Source organism: Crotalus tigris, unplaced genomic scaffold, assembly GCF_016545835.1.
Source record: "Crotalus tigris isolate CLP2741 ecotype Arizona unplaced genomic scaffold, ASM1654583v1 scf7180000019944.6993514239:2294586, whole genome shotgun sequence".
Taxonomy (NCBI): domain Eukaryota; kingdom Metazoa; phylum Chordata; class Lepidosauria; order Squamata; family Viperidae; genus Crotalus; species Crotalus tigris.
The window spans coordinates 1,179,748-1,199,331 of record NW_024097783.1 but is presented as its reverse complement, the minus strand read 5'-3'; the positions used below and the strand labels follow the sequence as shown (position 1 = coordinate 1,199,331).

Here is a 19,584-nt window from a genome sequence, read left to right as displayed (position 1 = left end):
TTTGGTTATGTGGATTAGAGTGACAGAATCATTTTGATGTTTTTGTTTAATTTTTTTTTATTTTCTGTTTCTCTAAACTCAACAGTAACCGGCTGGCTACTGAACCTCCACATGATTTATGTAATTTATGGACAGTGTGTAAGCTGAGGCTTTATGACCAACTGCTGCCTCCCTCTCCCGAAAGCCTTGGTTGTGCCTCTCACAGCCCCTTCAAAAGCTATTACAGTGCTGTCAATTTGGAGGCAATTCCATGCCACTGGCTATGCTGATTCTCTCCCATGCTGCTTCTAGATTTCTGGAAAGTGACTTTAAAAATTCCAGACCAGACTGTAGAGAGTTTATAATGATGCCAGGTTTGTGCTCAGATTAAAGGCACTGTCATTCTCCTGCTTCTTGAGGTTCCCATCTATGCAGAGAAGGCAACACTAGCTGGCTGATCCTTGTGTAGGAGGTCTTCCAGTGCCTGACTTTTCCTTCTACACATTACTACCGCCTCACTACTTCCCCTTACTAGGAATCAAAACAAAGAATAACTGAATATGTAGAACAGTATAGAAACAACAGAATAAAGTTGCCCACATTGAAGCTTGTTCCAAAGAAACAGCTAGCATTATTAAATAATGCAATATTGTAATATCAAATATAAGTAGCAGTTCACTATAAGAAACAACCAACTAATATAAAGCATGGCTGCAGTTATAATTGAATATCTTGCATGCAAAATCAACAAACAAGAAAAAAAAAGCCAAACAGTGCACCACCAAAATGGAAGATCAGACTGAAAAATACAATCAGCATGCTAAGATCAGATGCAAGAAAGCTAGAAAAACAAGAAGACCAAAGAATACCTGATCAACAAATATTACCTAAAGAAGCAGGATCAAGAAAGCACTAGAAGTAATAAAGCAACAAATTATACCTTATTTGATCCGAAGCTCAAATAAGCAGAATCTTCAATTTCAGTTGAACCAGAGACTACAATTAAGCAATCAACACCTGACAAAGGAAAAAAACTGAAGTTGTGGGAAACCCAAAGAAATGGAAGAATGGAGCTTGGATAAAGTAGGTTATTGTTAGTTGCGAAGTCGAGTCCGACCCATCGCAATCCCACAGACAACGTTCCTCCAGGTCTTCCTGTCCTCTACCATCTTCTGGAGTCCCTTTAAGCTCACACCTACTGCTTCAATAAAGTAGGTAGATAACTATAAAAAAAGAAGCTGATATGAAAGAACTTGTAATACAGCCAAAATAGTAGAGAAAGGGGGAAGAAAGATCAAGAATTGGTCAGCACCAAGTGAAGATAAACGTTTTGGTTGAAATATCTGGCTGGTATATACCCACTTGTTGCCAAGTAGTTTAACAACATACTATAAAGAGGTAGCATGGTTAACATCTGGAAAACCCTACCTGGTAATGAAAGATCCAACTAAATACATAATATGTATAACAAGAACAACAACAATAATACATTGATTAGATTTTATAGATTAAGCATATAGGACTACCATGTTTCTTTCTTATAGTCACTATTCACAAGATCTGATCGCTCATATTACACATGTAGATTTTATTGATACCAATCATCATTCACACCAGCAATATTTGAATTGCTCACTTCCATTCACTTGGAAATGGTCATTTCTTTCCCCCAGTAATGAGATTTAAAATGACTGTGGAACGAATTTAATCCTAAATGACACCATCAAGATCACTACCTGATTTTAATGTGATAGTCTTCTTTTATGCTGCAAATTCCAAATGCAGCCATTGGTTCTGAGGAGTTGTACACTTCTATGCAGCCCCTTTTACAAGAAATAAATTGTTTTCAGTGGACCTGACTCAGATTAGTGTGCACGGAATTATAATTGCCCACCTACTTAAAACTAAGATCTATTAAAATTAATGGGGGCATAGTATGAAGTAGTTTTATATACGTATGATAGTACTATAAATCATTATGTGGTGGATCAATGTGACTTATTTATTTAGTGTATGGCAATCAATGTGACTGAGGATGTCTGTCAGCATCTACAAATGAGCTCATACAGATGCCATTTGAATTGTCTGTTTAAACAACTATGCAGATTGACTCATAAATTACTTGCATCTCTAGGAGGTCTTTTTAAATCAGCAGTCACTAATATGGAAGCTCATTAGGGCCAATGATCTGTTGCCATAAAAATTAGAGTTTTTCTTGTTCTTACTTTTAAGAGGCTATGTGGGTAGCATAAGGTGGTTGTCTCCATCTTTACCAATATGCTGTGTCTCAGGAAGGATTGATTGGCCAACAGCCAATCCTTTTTAATGTCTGCTTTGGTAGGGTACATTGCTACTCAGGCAAATTTATATCTGGATTTTTTGGGACATAAATTTGCTAGTCCTTTTAGGTGTAATTTGAATAGAATAGAGCTGGAAGGGACCTTGGAAGTCTTCTAGTCCAGCCCCCTGCTCAAACAGGAGAACCTATACTATCTCAGACAAGTGACTCTCTAGCCTCTTCTTAAAAATCTCCAGTGATGGAGCACCCACGATTTTTGGAGGCAAGCTGTTCCACTGGTTAATTGTCTTCACTATCAGGAAGTTTCTCCTTAATTCCAGGTTGCTTCTCTCTTTGATCAATTTCCAACCATTGTTTCTTTTCCTGCCCTCTGGTGCTTTGGAGAATAATGTGACCCCCCCTCTTCTTTGTGGCAGCTCAATCTGTGCAAGATTGTATTTATTTTTGGAAATGTATGAAGTAGCTTGGGCACATGGAGTCTACCTCCCAATGGTAATCCAGAAAATCAACAAATCATCCAGTGAGAAGAGGCTCATACTACTTTTAGTATGAGAAGGTGTTCTTTCTGGGAAAAAAAATAAGTTCACCAACCAATTGCTAAGAAATAAAAATGGATATTGCCAAGAATAAAAGAGAAGCCAAAGAAAGACAAAAATCTCAATTTACCAAAAAGTTTCACAGAGTTGTTCGAAGAGACAAGTATTACAATATCTGTAAAGACATTGACAATGAAAACAGCATTGGAAAAACAAAGGAAGACTTCCAAAAGATCTTTGGACTCAGAAGAAAGTTTCAACCTCAGATTAGAAAGTATAACAATGATGGTAACTGAATCAAAGAAAAGCAAAGAAAGATGGTAGGTGTATATTGAAATACTGTACAGTAACAATCCAATATCTAAGGCACCTTAGAAGTTATTCCCTACTTACAAGAACCTCTGATACTAGAAAACATAATTATATCTGCACTCCATTCCTGGCCAAGTTAGAAGGCTACATGAACTGATGGAATATCCACAGAAATGTGGCAAACAGTAGAAGAAGAAGAACCAGGAAAGATTATTACCAAGCTGTATTGGCAAATCTGGATAATGACATAGTGGTCAATAAATTGGAAAAAGACAATCAATATTACCCAAAAAAGGAGACTTAGCAGAATGTACAAATTATTGTACAATATTCTTAATTTAGCAAAATAATGTATAGTATCATTCAACATAGATTAGAGTCCTACGTGGAAAGGGAGATGAAACTATCCTCCTAGTCAACAATGCAAAGTATCTGCAAGCTCTAATAGTAAAAGTCAAGTAGTATAATGAAAGAAATTGGACTTTTATTAAATGTGAAGGCAGCAAGTATAAAATATAATGACAGCAAATAAAAGAACCAGCCTTAGAATTTATAATAAAAATATCAAAATAGTAGATGGCTCCTGCTGTTCAGGATCAATCATCAATAATATAGGGAAAGTTGATGTTGATGTTGGAGAAAACTCCTGAAAATACCATGGACAGCCAAATAAACAAACAAATGGGTCATCATATATATCAGTCCAGCTAATGATTTTTAGCTCTCTGAAAAAAAACTCTAATGCTGAAAAAGGTGGAAGGAAGGAGAAAAAGAGGATGGCCAGCAACAGGGTAAAGGGACTCAATTAGCAGATATGATATTGTTGCCATTATGGAAACTTGGTGGGATGAAACCCACAAATGGAACACACAGCTAGAGGGATATAAATTATTTAAAAGAAACAGACTGAATAAAAGAGGAGGTGGACTTGTTCTCTATATAAGAAATAACTACATCTCTACAGAAATAGAGCACAACAATGATGAAAATTGTCTTGAATGCATTTGGATGAATATAAAAAAGGGGGGGGATGACATTGCCATAGGTGTATACTATAGGCCACCCAACCAAACAGAGGAAATAGATGAACTTTTTGCTAGTCAGTTAACTAAGGTATGTAGGAAGCACATCACAATAGTAATGGGGGACTTTAATTACCCTGACATCAACTGGGAGACAAACTCTGCACTAAGTGGAAGATCAAACAGATTCCTGAGAAACCTAGCAGACAACTTTGTCTCCCAAAAGAGAAGGGAACTAGAGAAGCAGCCATATTGGACTTAATTTTCGCTAACAGAGATGAAGTGATAGAAGGTGTTGCCTTGAGGGAAGGGAGTGATCATGCAATATTGGAATTCAACTTTATGGAAGCACAAGCAATAGAACACAGTCAGACTAGACTTTAAGAGAGCTAATTTCAATAAACGTAGAGCAGTGGTTCTCAACCTGTGGGTCGGGACCCCATTTGGGGTCGAACGACCATTTTACGGGGGTCGCCAAACAACGCAGTCCGCCATTTTTTCCCCCTTTTCCTTAGCTGTGCTACTCCCTTTTATTCTATTGGCTTTTGAAAGCCAATAGACTAGACTCTCTTGAATAGAGTCTAATGCTATTGGCTTTCAAAAGCCAATAGGAATTGTCCAGGCTGTCTCTGCCCTGCTGAGCCCGCCAAGTCCCATTCTGCAAACGGTGCTGCACCAGTTGAGTAGTCCTCGACTTACAACCGGTTGGGAGCCGCGGCATTAAAAAGGTTGAGAACCACTGACTTAGAGAGACCTTGGGAAGGATTCCATGGATGAGAATCCTTAAGGGGAAAACAACTCAACTCAAATTTTGAAAAGTGAGATTATAAAAACCCAGTCTAGCACAATGCCAACGAAGAAGAAAAATAACAGCTCTCAAAAGAAACCAGCATGGCTGCATAAAGATAAATTGAAAGACAAAAAGGACAAATATAAAAAGTGGAAAGAGGGGTATAACTAAGGCAGAATATTAGCAAATAGTCCAAGCCTGCAAAGATGAAGTGAGGAAAACTAAGGCTCAAAATTTTGGCTTGCGACAAAAGTAAAAAATAACAAAAAAGCTTCTTTCAACATGTAAAAAACAAGAAAATGTTAAGGAAATGATTGGTCCATTAGTGGGAGAAAGTGGCATGAAGGTGACAAGCAACAGGGAGAAAGCAGAACTACTTAACTCATTTTTTGCATCTGTCTTTACACAAAGGGAACAAACAGTCCAACCTATCAAAAACAGTACCGTAAAAAATAGATTAGAAACCCAAGTTAAGATAGACAAGAAAATGGTAAGTGAGCACCTGTCCAGCCTAGACGAGTTCAAATCACCAGGACCAAATGGACTACACCCCAAGGTTCTGAAGGAACTGGCAGATGTGATCTCAGAACCACTATATCTTTCAAAGATCCTGGAGCACTGGAGAACTACCAGAGGACTGGAAAAGAACTGAAGTAGTTCCCATCTTCAAAAAAAGGAAAAAAATGGATCCAGGAAACTACAGACCTATCAGCCTGAAATAAAGTCATTACCAAAAGCCAACATGGCTTTGTCAAAAACAGATCATGCCAGACAAATCTTATTTCATTCTTTGACCAGGTAACAAAATTAGTGGACCAGAGGAATGCTATGGATATAATTTACTTGGACTTCAGTAAAGTATTTGATAAAGTAGACCATAACCTACTACTTGATAAGATAGAAAAATGTGGGTTAGACAGTATCACCACCAGATGGATTTGTAACTGGCTGACAGACCATACTCAAGAGTTTGGTCCTCAATGGAACTGCATCTACATGGAGGGAAGTGTGTAGTGGGGTGCCCCAGGGCTCTGTTCTGGGCCCAGTGCTCTTCAACATCTTCATCAATTATTTGGATGAGGGGATATATGGGAAACTCATCAGATTTGCAGACAACACTAAACTGGCAGGAATAGCCAACACTCCAGAAGATAGACTTAAGATACTGAAGGATCTTGACAGACTTGAACATTGGGTGTTATCTAATAAAATGAAATTCAATGGTAAAAAAAGTAAGGTTCTACATTTAAGCAAGAAAAATGGCTTTGGAAGAATATCTGAAGGACAATGATGAAGATGCACTGAAATTAGTATATCAGGAACGCTTACTGACTACTAGAGAGGCCAAACTGGCCTACAAGAAAGACCAAATGAAGAACAGAATAGAGTGGCAGAGTGGTGTGGGTTCACAAGAAAATGAAGATGGCAAGTTGTGCCAGTAGATTGGAAGACCTTCCCCTTTTGTGGCATGCTTATACAAAAAAAATAAGGCTTTGATTAAGATGAAACAATCTATCCCTTATCTGTTCCTACCCTTCCTGCAGATACCCTTGAAGAGGATGCACATCTTAGTGTCAGCTTGACACTTAGCTTATTAAATTCCTCAAGCTCATCCTAAATGTAGTTTTATATTGGTACTTTTGTGTCTCAGTGGATTACCTGATATAGGTGAATACCTCTTAAAATGTGCTTCAGATTACAGCAAAATCTCTGTTTTGTTCTTTATTTCAATAGATTAACATTGTTCTTTACGTTAGATATATGGAATACTAGGTATACTTTCTTTTCTATTTTCTTCATGTTATCGTCTTAAGATGTCTAACATGTCATTCAGAATTGCTGTCAATTGAGCTAAAATAATAGATAATCCCATACAAACCTCTTCAAGCTCTTGAAGGATTTAAATCTAAGAAATATGTAAGTAAACATGTCTAAAAGTTGACAGATTGAAGAACACTGCAGTTTTGCCTCTCAACTTGAGACACTGCCACTCATTTGTTTGCTTATTATGTATTTCATAATCACACAATATCTCAGTTTGACCATGATTTTCATAGCTGACCTGTTCTTTGAATTTATTATCTATGCTGATGATGACTTGGATAATTATCTTTTTAAAAATAATAATAATAATATCTGCTTAGCATAGAGGAGTTGTCAACATATGTAACATCTCCTGCTCCTCTCTTCTTTTGCACTGCTTTTATCATAGTCCTTGAAACATCACTGACAAGAAAAAAGATAAAAAGCATCTAATGCATTAATAAACCATTTTAGACAGATCTAAGTAGAAAAACCCATACATGATATAATCCTATACAATTCTAATGAATAAAGATAAAACATATTTTAGGCAGTCTGTGCATGGTGGAGTATTGAACTATGTAACAGTGTGTAGGCAGATCAGAAATTGAATTGCTTGGAAAATGGAATGTTAAGGACATGGGGTTTGACTGTGATAGGTTTGACTGCTAAGATCATAGTACGCAGAAATGAGAATTATGATTACTAAATAATTATAAAAGCAGGTGCACTACAAGTAATTCACAATTACATGATAAGTTGAGAGCAAGCCTCTTGTTGTATTCAAGCTTTACATGTTGAGTGACACATCTATCCTTACATCGTTTCTGTTGCCAACTTGCTTACTTTATTCATGTTAAGAAATTTTAAAACTGGAAGTTTTCTGTATCCATGTGATCTCTCAGACTAATCAGGCATCTTCAAAGAGATGTCATCTTCTACTAGCAAACCTTAGAATGCCTGGGCTTAAACATTAAGCATGGCATCAAGGAAACCTCATTCATACATCAAACATTAATCTATGGATGTTGACTCCAATAAGGATCAAATAATAATTTCTATAATAGAAACAGATTTAAGGTTCTGGAGAAGAGGAAGTTCGAAATCCAAGGTCAATGCAAAATGCTTATAGATTGCGAGAAAGAAATTAAAGAAAGTAAATAAAAATGTCCAATATTTTTCAGCTTTCTGTCACCTATCATTTTTCATATGTTCAAATCAGGTTATAGAATATTATTAGATAAAAAGGCAAGATAGAAAACAAATAATACAGGTAGGCCTTGACTTGCTTAATGACTGTTCAGTACTTTTATGAATATTCAAAGATACAACAACAGTGAAAAAAAATGACATGACCGGTTCTATACTTATGATGTTGCAGCATCTCCACAGTAACGTGATCAGACTTCAGGTTCTTGGCACCTGGCATATACTTACAATAGTTGTGATGTCCCAGGGTCCTGGGATTGTCACTTGAAACCTTTGTAGGGAGCTTCTGACAAGCAAAGTCAAAGAGGGGGGAGCTAGATTTCCTTAATGACTGCATGAATAACTTTAGTATTGTCGTGATTCACTTAACAACCCTGGTGAAAAGATTGTAAAATGGGGCATTTCTCAACAAGTGTCTTGCTTAGCAATAGAAATGTGCTCAATTGTGGTTGTAAATTGAGGACTATCTGAAAAGCCATCGTTATTTGGGGGTGGGGGGAGATTGAAAGACTGTAGTTAAGGACTGATAAATGCTACCCAGAGTCACTTTAGAACTGAACAGCAATTGATTTTTTTTAAAAAAATCAAATAAATCAAATAAAATGGAACATAAAAACTGATTATGAGGATTTCATTTGTTTAGTACAATTGCCAATGAGTTCCAAGTCAGTTTTATTTCTCAAATATATTGGAATAGGATTGCTAGAAAGAGCTCTTGGATGTTACACAATATGTGGTATATGTTAGACTAAATATGGAGTTGCATTACTTTATGTACTATTTTCCATCGAGCTGGTAAGAAAAAAACAACAGAATTTTCACAACAAGATTTAGGATTGACAGCTTTGGGGATTTAACTACAGCTGTGCTTTATATTAGTTGGCTTGTTTCTTGCAGTCAGCTGTTGCTTATATTTGATATTACAGTATTGACATTTTTCAATACTAGTACTAGCTTCAATGCAGGGAACTTTTTTCTCTTGTTTTTGTGCTGTTCTAGATGCTTAGTTATTCTTTGTTTTAATTCTTTTTTGTTAGAGTGCTTTGTTCTTTCTGAAGAAAAGGCAAAGGAGAGGATGTCTGATTTGGGAATGAAAATGATTCCATAACAGAATACAACTTCATGTGATCTTGATTCTGTCCTTCTACTAACACAGCCTAGGATTACATTGGCTTTTTTGGCAGCTGCAGCACACTGCTGGCTCATATTTAAAACTTTTTCTTCCAGTAGCCCTACAGCTACTGACTCGGGTTGCTTAGTCAGCAGCAGTGCTTTTTTTGAAGAAAAAAAAAGGCGCCGGAACTCACATACGTCATACAACCCACCTTGCCTACCCTACAAGGTTCCATCCAAAAAAGGTGCCGGAACTCTGTTCTGGGCATTCTATGACAAAAAAAAACCCTGGTCAGCAGTATTGAGTCCTGTAGCTCATTTGTCATCAGATGTCCAGGAATTCCAATACAAAGTACAGTACTTGTTGACCTGAGCCCAATCTAACTGGTATGGGTTTCTGTAAGTTATGTCTCACTATATTATTTATTTGAGAATCACTCTTTGTCTGACTCATCTGATAAGTTCTATCCAATATGATTAAATCTCTGGTGTAGCTTTCATCTTCCTCAGAGCACACAAGCCCCATTATCATACCAAGATAGTGCCTCACTCAGGATTATTATTGTTATGATTTGTGGTATATTCAGCCAGATGTTTAGACTGGATTTGTTATTTTTACCAACTTATCGAGTCATTCTCAAGGAATTGGAATAGGCAGATGTTATTTGATGGAATTAAAAGTATCATCACAGGATATGTGCTCTTCCAAGTAAATCTACCTTTTGCAGTTGACTGATGATTATTTTGTCAATGCCGGTAGTAGTCAAGTGGTCTGTTGAAAGAAAAATCTTCATCAGAGCCCAGTCCAAGCTGGGAATAAAAAAAGTGAAGACTGCTTTAGAAATAAAGTTGTAGTTTATTGAAGAGCAGAGCCAGACAGAAAGGTGATTCTGGGAAAGCTGATCACATGTTGCTGGGAGTGGTGGGTTTTTATACCTTCTTGGGCGTTTGTATTTGGAGTTCCTGTGGCATGAACTTTGACCGAGGTTCAGTGTGTCCTTTCTGGTATTCTAATGGTGGTGGGTTAATCCTATTATGTCCCAAAGGTCATATCCTGCTTCCCTGGGGCTGTGGCTGATGACTATATCCTGTGTTGGATTTTTTTGGGTGAGGGGTTGTTGATTCTAGGGATCTTTGTCTTTCTAATCCCATCAGCTCTAAGCTTTGTGGCTCCAGTTTTTCTGAAAGGATTATCACATCTGCATTTCTACAGACCTGGTTTCTGGGGGCGGTAGTTTCGGTCTTTAAGATCCTTTGGGGAAATATAATATTCTGCCTTTTTAATATTCCCCAAAATATTTCCTTCTCTAGGAAGGTGGGTGGGTGCTGACTCCTAACAGGTACTACAATTGTTTTGGGATTGCACCCAAGGTATCTATTACCATTGATACTACCTTTGCCTGAGACATTGTTGTTAGGAATTCTTGAAAAAAATGTTAGTAAAGAGGATATATATTTATTCATTCATGTGGTTACAGCGGCAAGAATTGTATTTGCTCAAAACTGGAAAGCTACGGCTATACCTAGTGAGGAAATCTTAATTCATAAAATTATGCACTGCGCAGAATTAGATAGGTTAACTAAAAGACTTAAAAATCAGGATGAAATGGATTTTTACCAAATTTGGAACAAATTTTATAGATGGTGGGGGAAAAATATGGAACTCATTGTAATGAGATAAGTTAAGATTGAGATTAGAGTGATGTTATTGTATAGAGTTTTTTTATTAGTAATTAATTGTGAATATGAACAGAGATGTTTGTCAAATCTGATTTACCATGTTCAAATGTTTTTCTTTTTTTTTCTTTTTTTGTTATTCAATAAAAAATTTGTAAACAAAAAAAAGATACTACCTTTGCTTTCTTTTGCCACAATCATTCTATTTCTGTTTGCAGGTCTTTGTATTTTGTGATTTTCTCCAGTGCTTTCTCTTCAAATCTGTTGTCTCCAAGTACTGCCACATTCACTATCCAGACTTTTTTCTTTTTCTTATTGACAATTATTGTTTTGTGGTAGATGGTTATCTATTTATATTCTAAAGTCCCAGAGCACTTTAGCGTCTTCATTTTCTATGACTTTGTCTATTTTGTAGTCCCACCAGTCCTTGCTTGTAGGCAAATGTTGTTGCTGTTGTTGCTGTTGTTGTTATTTCCTTTTTCAATCTCTGAAATAAAAGTATTTAAAAGAAAATATTTGTGAATCTTTCATTTCAAGTGCTGCTGCCTTTATTCATAAATATATGTCAACTCTGAGACACAACATAGTTGTCTTCATTTTTAAATCTAGGATTTGGTCTTGAATAGATAGATAGATAGATAGATAGATAGATAGATAGATAGATAGATAGATAGATAGATAGATAGATAGATAGATGTTTAGCTGTCTAATACTGAAATACTTTAGAACCTCTCTTGGAGCACACCCAAGAATAAGTAGATGATGTAAAACTGATAATAAAAATAAAACAGCCTCTTGATTTGTATTTTAGAAGTTTGATATTTATAAATTCCTGAAACATCATACTTGTGAGATAATTCAGCTCACTCAAATGCTTATTGGTTTAGAAATTGGTTTCATAAAAGTTGTAGTTTTCATGTATTTCTTGACAGTGTTTTGGGGGATAGACTTAACTTCTAACTTATAACAGCTGTGCAGTGATTTGGATTTGAAGAGAAAACTCTGTTTCATAGTATGTGTGGGTATACATGAATCATTTATTGGTAGATCCTTAAATCAAATCAGCCTTTCTCCAGGATTGTATGGCAACTATGGAGGATACTCATGCAATCTGGGAAAATATGCTGCTGCATAAGGGGTTTATAACAGGGGTTATGTGAGAATCTGGCACATCTGAAGCACCTTTTCCTTTCAAAACCCAAGGTGCTTTTGCAGCCCTAATTCACATAGGATATTCTTTAGTTAGTTTCCCCTGAACTAAAATCTCAATTGTTGAACCATAAAGACTAGTATCATCATTTTAATTTCTGAATTTTCCCAATTCCTTATCATTTAGACTGGTTAATAATTTAACTTGCTCTACAAGGGCATTTCTTCATCATTACCATTTCTTTTCACTAATCCCTCAAAAGCAGCATGAAATCTATCCTTAATTGTCTTCACTTCTGCCAAACTCAAAATGGCTGAAAACAAAGGAGCTTTAACTCTGCAGGGGAGAGAGGATGAATTCTCACCACAAGGAAAACAAACTATTATGAGCTACACAAAGCTGCAGCACTTCAAGTGAAAAGACCAACTGATGTGATTTAAGAAACACTGCAGTTAGACCAGCAACAAATCAACTTAACTTCCAGGCAAAGTCAATATTTAAGATTGAACAGACAGCTCTGGTGAAAATACCTTCATGGAGAGCTTCTTTCAAGTCCTTCATGCCCTTTTTTCTTTTTAGGAAAAGACTTTCTAAGTGATTTTGCTCCTGCTAATTTCAATTATCATTCATTTATACCATACCACTCCCCATATCTCTACCACACAAGTTAAAAGTAAGTAAGTAAGTAAGTAAGTAAGTAAGTAAGTAAGTAAGTAGATAAGTGTTGTGTCCTGAGCCTGCAAATGCAGGCTTGGGACATTGCAAGGTTCCCGGGCAATTGCAAAAGCTGTCCGGGACCAGACTGAGTGGCGCCGACTGAGCACGCATGTGCAAGGCGCGAAAAGTGCATAGTGTCCGGGAATTGGGACGTATAAAAGGAGGCCTGCGTGCCTTTGCTCGTTGTTGTTGGAGTTTGAAATAAGCATAATAAAGAGCTGTTCCAGAGACATGTGTATTCTTCATTCGTCACCACTCCCAGGACTTAACACTGGTGACGAAGGTGGGATACATAACAAGGAAAGCTAGAAGGAAGCTTTAAGACTTACCCAAAAGAAGTCCTGGAAGGGAAAACAGCATCAAATTCAGCAGCTATCCTGCCAGTACAGCGTCGCTGGAGGGTGAGTTTGGCTAATAGACCCTTTCCCTGCAGAAGCGAGTGGTGAAAAACGAATTACAATGGCGAAAATCAGCCGCTTGTCAGAATTCGACGTAGCACATCTGGAATGATGGGAATCCTATGTTGCAAGAGTAGAGAACTATTTTAGGGTTAACCAAGTTTGTGAAGATGGGCTGAAGGCTGCCACGTTGTGTGTATGCGACCAAGAGACTTTTGAAATTGCTGAAAACCTCGTGGCTCCTGCTTCGCTGGAAGGTGTAACGTACACAGACTTAAAGAAACTTCTAAAGGAACATTTTCAGCCCAAGCTGTCCATCATTGCATGGAGGCACACATTTGAACAAAGGGATCAGAGGGCAGGAGAATCTGCTAAGGACTTTATTGCAGCATTGAGGCGAGCAGCCAGACCGTGTGAATTTAAAGATTTAGAGGAAAGGCTGCGTGATCATTTTGTGTGTGGACTGAGAAATAGAGACTTACAGCAAAGGATCTTCGCAAAAAAAAGACATTTCATTCCAAGATGCTCTGCGAGAAGTTACAGCAGAGGAAGCAGCAGGCGGAGCAGTAAAAAACATGTGGCCCACCAGAAGTTCTCCAGAGACTGTTGCTGTCCACCAGGAGAACGTGCAAGAAGATTTGGAAGAGGTTCCTGAAGATGAGGTGAATAAACTCTACAGGCAGCTGGAAGGAGACAGAGGGATCGCACAGAGAAGGCTTCAATAACTCCACAATGCTTTGGATGTGGAGCAGACTGCCGGTTCCGGTTTGCCATTTGCAGGGCCTGTGGAAGGCAAGGCCACATTGCAGCCATATGTCTGAGTCGTCACAAGGTACAACCTAAAGAGGAATTGCATCTGAAAGGTACCAAGGTCCCCAGCCAAAATAGGGTGGGTTTCTGCGCAACACGCAGAAGTATTCTAAGGACAGGCACACATAAACCCCTAAAAAAGAAGTTGTCCCTTAAAGTAAAGTTGCAAGGGGTTCCCTTATCCATGGAATTGGACACTGGTTCCGCTCTCTCCATAATTTCCCTCAATACATTCAGGAAGATTTGCAGCAGCAGTGGCCTTTGATTGAAACTCAGGCCATCCACCGTGATACTTACAGACTTTCAGAATTCTAAGTTGTGTGTTAAGGGGGAGGCCATCCTTAAGGTACAGTACAAGGATTTTGAGGGTCCTTTAGATGTGTTGGTTGTTGGGGGTGAACGTGCGAGTCTTATTGGACTCGATTGGTTTGAGGCTCTGGGAATCCAGGTCATGGGGCTGCACCATTTGCAAATTCCTAGTCTTGCAGAAGTCTGCAAGGAATTTGCAGATGTGTTTAGCTCTGAGCTTGGAACCTACAAGTTTCACTACAATTAGATCCATCCATAGCACCCATTAGGGTCAAGCCTAGGAGAGTTCCGTTTGCACTTAAAAACAAGATTGATGCTGAACTGGACAAATTGCTCCAGCAGGGCATTCTAGAGCCTGTATATTCGAGTCCTTGGAAAACCCCCCTAGTAACGCCTTTAAAGGCTAATGGGGACATTCATATTTGTGCGGACTACAAGTGCACACTAAATAAGGCACTACAGCAACACGCTTATCCAGTACCTGTTGTAAGTCACATTCTGGCTTCCCTAAAGGGGGGATGGATTTTTGCGAAGCTTGACCTGGCACAGGCCTATCAACAGTTGCCTGTTGATGAGGCAGCTGCTGAGGCTCAGACGATTGTGACTCATAGAGGAGCTTTTAAAATGAAGAGATTGCAATTTGGGGTAAATGTAGCCCCTGGCATTTTCCAGAGTATTATGGAGAACACACTGAGGGGTATTCCAGGAGTCTGTCCATATTTTGATGATGTCCTCATTGCAGGAGAATCACCTCAAAACCTGGCTGAGAGATTAAGGGCTGTCTTGCTTCGTTTTAGGGAAAAAGGTCTCAAGTTAAAAAAGGACAAGTGTAAGATAGGAGTCAATTATACTGACTTTTTGGGATTCAGGATAGATGCTTAAGGTATCCATCCTTCTGAAGCTAAATTAAAGGCCATTCAGCAGGCCCCAAGCCCTAAGTCTAAAGGGGAACTACAAGCCTTTTTGGGGCTACTAAACTTTTACCATGCCTTTCTGCCCAACAAAGCTGCTATAGCTGAGCCCTTGCACAAGCTCTTAGAAAAACAAGCCTGTTGGCAGTGGACTAAGGTCCATGAAAAAAGTTTCAATGAGGTTAAGGCCTTGCTTACTTCTAATGCTGTACTGGCTCACTTCAATGAGCAGTTACCTGTTTGCATTGCCTGCGATGCTTCTCCATATGGAGTGGGGGCAGTTCTTAGCCATCTGTTGGCTGATGGGACACAAGTCCCTGTGGCTTATTCCAGAACCTTGTCTTCTGCTGAGCGGAGCTACGCTCAGATTGACAGGGAGACACTGGCCATTGTGGCTGGCATTAAGAAGTTTCATGATTTCATATATGGCCGCCATTTCATGGTATACACTGACCATAAGCCACTGCTAAGGTTGTTCACCATGACCAAACAGACCCCACATATTCTTTCTCCGTATATGCTGCGTTGGTCCATTTTCCTGTCAGCATATGACTATTCTTTAATTCACAAGCCTGGAGTGGAAATGGGTCAGGCTGATGCTCTGAGTAGATTACCCCTTCCAACACTGGAGCCTGATCCTGCTCCAGCCATTAATATTCTGTCCATTCAAGAACTGCCTGAGTCTCCCCTCAATGCAAGGGATGTGGCTGCAGAAACTGCCACTGACCAAATGTTCACATGCATTCTGTCATGGATGTTCTCAGGATGGCCTGACAGATGCGCTGATACTGAGTTTCAGATTTTCTGGCAAAGAAGACATGAGTTGTCCACTTTCAAGTGTTGTCTACTATGGGGAAGTAGGATAGTAATCCCTACCTCATTGAGGACTAGAGTGCTGCATTCTTTACATGAGGGACACCCTGGTGTAGTCAGGATGAAGGTGCTTGCACGCAGCCATTTGTGGTGGCCTGGCCTCGATAAAGCCATTGAGGCTCAAGTGCATGGGTGCCATGTGTGCCAACAGTCCCGGCCTGAAATGCCTCAGGCCCCAGTTCATAGATGGGAGGAAACTCAAACCTCACGGTCCAGGGTACATATAGATTATGCTGGGCCCTTTCAGGGGCAATTCTTCTTGGTTGTTGTTGATAGCCATTCTAAGTGGCTAGAGGTTGTTCCTGTTTTCTCCACTACTACTGCCAGGACCATCCAGGTGCTAAGAAGTATTTTTGCAACTCATGGCCTTCCAGATGTTCTAGTTTCAGACAACGGTCCTCAATTTACCTCTTCTGAGTTCCAAGCTTTCCTCCAGGCCAACATGATCTGCCATGCAACTTCTGCTCCTTTCCACCCATCCACCAACGGAATGGCTGAATGTATGATGCGCACCACAAAGGATGCCCTTAAGAGACTGACTTACGGTGACTGGCATCATAGATTAGCAGACTTTCTTCTTGCACATCGCACCACACCCTGCACAGCCACCGGGAAGAGCCCTACTGAAGTTCGTTGGGGTCACCAGCTTATTACTAAGCTGGACAGGCTGCATCCGGATAGGGGGGTGTCTCAGGTGTTGCATCCGCGGGCACCGAGGAGTCTGCAAGTGGGTGCTCCGGTCTGGACTCGGAACTATGGGCCTGGTCATCTCTGGGTACCAGCTGTGGTCTGCAAGGTCTTTGGGCCCTTGTCCTATGAAGTGTCCCTGGAAGACGGCCGCGTTCTTCGGCAGAACATAGATCAGCTGCGTGCGAGGCTGGAGTCTCACCCTTCTGCTCCTGGCTCTGCTCTGGGGGGGAAGGTTATAGAATACATTCTGAGGATCAATGTCAGCAGCCAGTGCCGGCAGTGGAAGAGATCGTTGATTCTCCATCCCGAGATTCCGCAAGTGCTCCAAACAAGAATTCATGGGGCAGAGAACTACCCTACACATCAAGATACACTCCAGCCAGGGAGTCACCCCGGGGGCATCCACATATTCCACATAGAAACAGTAACACTCCAGACAGGGAGAATAACTGGGGATATCCACAGAACTCACAGAACATGCAAGAACTGGCAACCCAGCTAGGAAGCAGATTCAATTCTGCAACTGCTTCCAAAAGAAGGTCCTATGTAAGGGGGGCAAGCAGAGAGGCCTCTCCTGACTCTGGCACCTCAAGCATGACCTTGGGGTCCACCGAATACTGGGGCCCCTTACACACACCTGTTTCACAGGGCACATCCAAAAATGGTTGCTGGCTTGAGGACATATGTTCTCAGGAACCATCCAGAGTAGTTCTGGAATCCTCAGCCAACTCAAAAGGTTGGGAGAGTGCAGCTGCTCTCACAGAGCCTGGGGGAAACTCTGGCATGTCTGCTGGTACGCCCTATCAGGGGTCACCTACAAAACCTGTGCATAAAAGTCCTGGTCTGTCCAGATGAGCCGGGCACCTGTCAGGCCAGGCACCTTCCCTCATCCTGCGAAGATCCCAATGGGTTAAGGCCCCTCCTAAACACCTAGATGAGTATGTAAGGTTCTTGTCAGCATAAGAACAGTACAAGTCTATGGTGAGGAGATGGAACCTATGTGGGTAGCAATAGAACCCGCGAAGCACACATTAGAGAGTGGCAAACAAGTTGTAGTAGAATGGAGTGTCTGTAGGATGGAAAGAAATTTATTATTATTTTATATTTTTGTATGGATTGTAAGATCAAGTACTGTGTGTGTTCTAGCTAAGGGGGGAGGGGTGTTGTGTCCCGAGCCTGCAAATGCAGGCTCGGGACATTGCAAGGTTCCTGGGCAATTGCAAAAGCTGCCCGGGGCCAGACTGAGTGGCGCCGACCGAGCGCGCATGCGCAAGACGCAAAAAGTGCACAGTGATGTTGCCATCTTGTCTGGGAATTGAGACGTATAAAAGGAGGCCTGCATGCCTTTGCTCGTTGTTGTTGGAGTTTGAAATAAGCATAATAAAGAGCTATTCCAGAGACATGTGTATTCTTCATTCATCACCGCTCCCTGGACTTAATAGTAAGTAATAGGCTAGATTCATATAACCTGCTGACTTCTAAAGTATGCTTAACAAATACATACTTCCTGTATTGACTTAATTATATGATTCTAGATTTTTGCCATTCTCATTCCAAAGCATAAAATTTTATGAAACGAGCATTGATGGTACTGTAGCTTTATTTTGATATTCAAAATGAGGTAAGTTTGTACAAAATTAGCATGATAATTTTCTCCTCCAATAAGTAACATTGAAGAGATGAGATGGTCTTTGGACTGAAAAATAGAAATGATCTTATAAGAATGATTTTACAGAAGAATAAAATCTGAAATAAAGGAACAGCTTAATTCCCGAGGCTGTTTATTCCTACATTACATGAACCAATGTGAGGTGGGGGGAGCAAAGAGACAGTACCTAAAATCTATAAGATTTGCAGAATTGAAGTTTCCATCATTGCAGATATAATTGCAGGCTGGTAGAGAAATCTAACTCATCTTTTCAAACTGCCAGAGGCACTGAGAAATATGGCAGTCTGCCAATGAAAGACTGATATGGCAGGAAAAAAAAGTCTTTGCCTTCCTCTTTCTTCTCAGCAATTTTGTTTTTTAAAAATCAATTTTGTCCTATGATTTGTTGAGGAGTTAAATGTGAGGGATGCTAAAAGAGCTTTTGATTCAAAATCCTTCTCAGTTTTCCCTTTCTAAACACTAGTTCCACATTTTTCTGCAGACCATTCCAGGTCCATAAAATCTTTATAAAATTACATTTAAATTGGAAATAATATATTGTAAGATTTTATTCAAATTTGGAAGGTTTGGATTGAAAATAATACATAGCAAAGCAATGTTAATTAAGATTCTATTCAATAAAGGGTTTAAGCACAATACAGTGTTGAAAAATCCTTTCTGAATGCTCAGTGTCTATATTACAGGATGGTCTATGACAGGGGTAGGCTGGCTCAGAAATTCTGGGAATTGAAGTCCACAAGTCATAAAAGAGCCAAGGTTGCCTACCCCTGGTCTATGACAATTCATCAGGCCAACTCACCACAGCCAACTTGCCATGGCCAATTTGCTGCAGGGTAACTCACCACCGCCATCTTGCCACAAAACAACTTGCTGCAGGACAAGAGTTACACTGATATCAAAGAACAGGTGGAATAGAATCATTAAAGGAAGGATGCAAAAGGAGGGACAGAATAAAATGTGAATGACAAAAATTAAAAAAAAAATTATTTTAAATAATTAAATTGAATTGGCTGTGGCGAGTTGCCCCATTCTGATTACAGGAATGAAGAAGGGATAATATAATGCAAGTTTCTGCATTGTCCAGCAAAACATCTATAGAAAAATTGTACCAAATTATTGCAGAAATTGTCCTATAATTAAAAATAACTGTTTCAAAAAAAGTAACCTCTAAAAATTGAAACGTGTATGACCTTTTGGCCTACTTGTTTTTTTAGGCTTGCAGTTTTACTAGCATAACTCATAACCTCCTCTGAGACAGATGTGTTATTTTCTAAATGCACAGCAATTAAGACTGTGTTTTATAACTGCTACATATAA

At 39.5% G+C, this 19,584-nt stretch overlaps 1 long non-coding RNA gene across 3 annotated transcripts in view; it reads left to right on the top strand.

Moving 5' to 3' along the window:
- Window positions 1–19,584, top strand: part of LOC120317938 — a 223,953-nt gene that overhangs the window by 5,881 nt on the left and 198,488 nt on the right. The window lies entirely within an intron of this gene.